We start from the raw sequence: 4,143 nt of genomic DNA on the forward strand, positions 1-4,143 counted from the left end.
AAAGTGATATTTTGATCCATTCACGCATTTCTGAGTAATCCTCTAAACCTGTTCTCTCAGCACTAGCCCCTCCCCAACTCATGAAAATAAGCAGGTCTGCATGAACTTATGTCATAAACTGAGAACAAACCCCCTACAGTCTTAGCCCCGGGCTAACACAACCACACACCTTTATCCACCAAGGCTGATGCCGACTGTCTGTGCTGTTTGTGCTGTGTTGTAGTGTAGCGATGGGAAGAAAACACTAATTTGATTCAGCGTTTAAACTTGGCTCAGGTCAGAATGTGGAGGTTAAATCTGCATCAGAAAACAGGAGAGTTAACACAAACACTGATGTAAAGATTAACGGTTAAAGAGGAAACTGTTGATCTGATTAGAGGCAGTGCACCCGCACTTTGAAATAAAGACTTTTTTAATGTCCTCAGTGGTTATTCTGAAGACTTCTAACATTTAAAGGTCAGAAACAATTTCAATTAGGTTTTTCTCTTGGTCAAAATCTTTTGAATCAAGGCATAAACTTTTATCATGATCACCGCATGTTTTAGTGGTGCTTTTTCTTCATCGTTCATTTTTTGGGGGAAATTTTTACTGATTTTTTTTAGGTATACACTCTTTGGGATAATTTATTAGGTTCTTAAAATGTCAAAAATAATGATATTATATTATAGTGATCAAAAGTAATGTAAATTTTAGCAGTAAATGGTCTTTCTCTATTTGTCAACATATTTGTCCTCAACCTGCGGCAGCTCGTCTGACTGATGTCAACTTCCTTCCAAAAGCTGTATCCACCTTATTCCTAGCCCCCATGAGCCTTTGCGTGAATTATGGGTTATACTTCCGGTAGACGCCGGAACTAGCATTTATTTACATTGCAACTGTAGAGCCGACAGCGCAATTCCTCTTGTTTTGGATCAATAACTACATATAAATGTGGGAACACCAGCTGTCATGTCTTAAAAGAGGCGACGTAACAACTCCGGTGCCTGATAAAATTGAGGGATGGGAGGATGACCTTAATAAACATAACATTTAGTAGCATTTTTAGCTACTTTCTCAATTCAGCTGCGGCAGGTGACGAAGCAATGAACAATCTTAAAAGTTCACATCATAATTCTTTATTTCTGCCTATTTCTGCCAGAGTTAGCACACAGTGCTGATCAATTGTAACGTTATCTCTTCACGTGCTTGTGTTTACATGCTGCGATGAGGGATGAATCGCACGGTGAAGCTTTTGCCCGTTTCATGTTTTGACAAAGTCAGCTGTGGTTTAAACACAGGTAATTTTTGAATATCTGATACCAGGAGATGCAGCAATTATACACCAAATATCTTTTCTGCTCTTGTGACACTGCTGTCAGCAGCGCGGTTAAGCTAGTTTCATATTCGACATTCGTCACACATTCAGAAATGAACGACAATATTTCTCAATCGCCTTTGCTAAAAAACACCAAACATGTTTTTCCTGAGAGATAATAAAACAATCAACATTCCACGCTACTTTCAGCAGCAGCTCGGGCAAAGCGCTCCGGCTCCGCTCACATTGTAGCGGCGTTTGCGATGGTCTGCTCGTTACGTGAATAATGAAAACGAGTCATGTGAAACACCATTTGTCAGTAAAACATTTTTGGTGTTTTTTTAGCAAAGCCGTTTGAGAAATATCGCCGTTCGTCGCTGAATGTGTCACGAATGTCGAGTATGAAACTAGCTTAACCGCGCTGCTGTCAGGTCTCTGCAGTACCCAGCGTCTCTTCTTCTCTGGTGTTCTGGAGTAACCCGAACATAATGTTGGATACTGATTTTCCGCCGTGTGTACTTTATCCACAAAATGAAACGAACATACATATAAAGTCTTCGGTGGGTTCTTAAGATTTAAATTTTTCAGCCACATCCTTCTGACTTCATCCTCGCCCGGTTGACGGTAAAATCTGTACCCTAGGAGAAGGGCAGCTGCACTCCCTCTTTGTCAGTGTCAGGGATCCATCATCCAATTCCACCTCCAACCACCAGAGGGACCCCTCACCTGAGTTTTAACCAGCCATCTCCTCACCTGTCTCCCTCCTGCCATCATCACCAGCTGGTTCTCATCAGGCTCATTATCTCTGTGTATTTAGTCACCCCATGGACACAGCTCATTGTGAAGTATTGTATTTGCCTTTGATACATATCCAAGCAGTCTTTTCATTTACCTTCTCGTGTCTTCCTGTCTCGCTCCTTGTCTGACCTTTTGCCTGGATTTTTGACCTCGCCTTGCTTTTGCCCTTGGATCTTCTGCCATTGAAATCTGTTGCACATGGATCTCATCGCCTCAGCCTCTTCGACACAGTCAGCAGCCCATGTTAAACACAACGCTCCTTAAGCCACACATTTAATTTAGTTTGGTTGTTAGAAAAACCACAAGCTGCGCAACATGTACCTGAGCTGTGCAAAGCCATTTTTGAAACTTTTGAGGGAGTAAGTAAAACACGCTTCTAAAGTTGGTATGCACCGCCTAAGTTAACATAACCACCAACTTTCAGTGGAAACAAATAGCTCCGTGTAACTTCAGGTTGCTATGCTGGAAGTTGTACCCATAACTCCTTTTACATGAGAGGCTCCAGGAATAAAGTTAATAGGTCATGTTAGTTTCACTGTTGACTTCAGTCTTCAAACTTTTGGCAAAACACAAAAGGATAGGAGCTTCTTTACTATTTAACATTTTATTTTTTGCCAGAAACTAGAAAAAAAAAGTTCTGTTATTAGGATTTTTTAAATGTTTATTTTATTGCCCTTAACAGTTACCAATAACTGAAGTCCTTTTCTGCTGGTTAACATATCCATGTTTTCAGTCTTAAACATGAAGTCTGGTTGCTGTTGTTTTTCCTCCTACAGCTTCATTGTTGACGATGTCTCTGGTGTTCATGTTTCAGCAGAAGTGAAGCTGTTTATCTCTGCTTCCTGATCACTCCCGTCGCTCTTTTCTCTTCCTCATTTTTTGCACTTAATGTAAAATCTATTCATGCCCATTACCGCAGAAAACAAACTGTCAAGACAAAATAAGTTTTAGCCTGAAAAAAATACACATAAAAAACATCAAAATGTTCAGCTGTCACAACAGAAAAACAGAGAAAATGTCTCTCCAAGTGTTGGAAACAACGCTCCAAACAGAATAGAGATGAATGAGAGAAGGAGAAATTCTTGTTTTTGTTTGACTTCGTTTACTGTCGTAATGGGCATGAATAGATTTTACATTAAGTGCAAAAAATGAGGAAGAGAAAAGAGCAACGGGAGTGATCAGGAAGCAGAGATAAACAGCTTCACTTCTGCTGAAACATAAACACCAGAGACATCGGTACATCGGGTTTTCAAAATAAAGTTGCAGTAGTAGTCATCCAGATAGAAGCTACTCTTTTATTTTGAAAAACTCCCAGAAGTTGCTCTCTACATCCGTGTTGGTCTCACTACTGAGAGCGGCTACCGGCAAACTTCGTGGTTCCAACTTAACAAAAACAAAACAATGAAACATATTTAGAACGTTTCTTTGGGACAGAAAAGAACCAATAAGGAAACTGAATCGGGATCTTCGACTTCACAGAAAAAAAGCTGCTGTTTACAGACAAAACCGTGTCTTCCTCGACAAAAACTGATTTAAGGAGACTTCTGTTCTCACGCAGCAGGAGCCGCTCTGTGTAATATGTGGTGACAGTCAACAGTGTTTCACAAACAAAGATAAGTTCAGCTGCAGAGCATGCTGAACTACATGTTGCTGTGCATCACCTACACCAGCATGCTGCTCTGCAGGACAGGTAACAGCCCGGATTTAACACACCTGAAATCCAAGCATCAAGCTGTTAATGATGATTTACATTTAAATGAGAACATTTATACTTTACATCCAAGACCTTTTGGTAATTTCAGAAAAACTATTGATTCAAGTCTGGGGATCGAGCATTAAGGTGCAAAATTAAAATGTGCATAAAAAGAAATGAGAAAAAAGAAATGAAATAGAATAAAAATATATAACTGTTAAAAAAATCTACATATGCTATGTATAGATAGACAGAAAAAAGTATTAACATAAAGTATTAACATAAGTACCACCTTAACAGCCTGGTGGGATTTTCTCAAAGTGTCCAAGTCCTCAGTCGTACCGTGTAAAATGACACC

This window comes from Oryzias melastigma, linkage group LG13 (assembly GCF_002922805.2).
Source record: "Oryzias melastigma strain HK-1 linkage group LG13, ASM292280v2, whole genome shotgun sequence".
In the NCBI taxonomy this organism is placed as follows: Eukaryota; Metazoa; Chordata; class Actinopteri; order Beloniformes; family Adrianichthyidae; genus Oryzias; species Oryzias melastigma.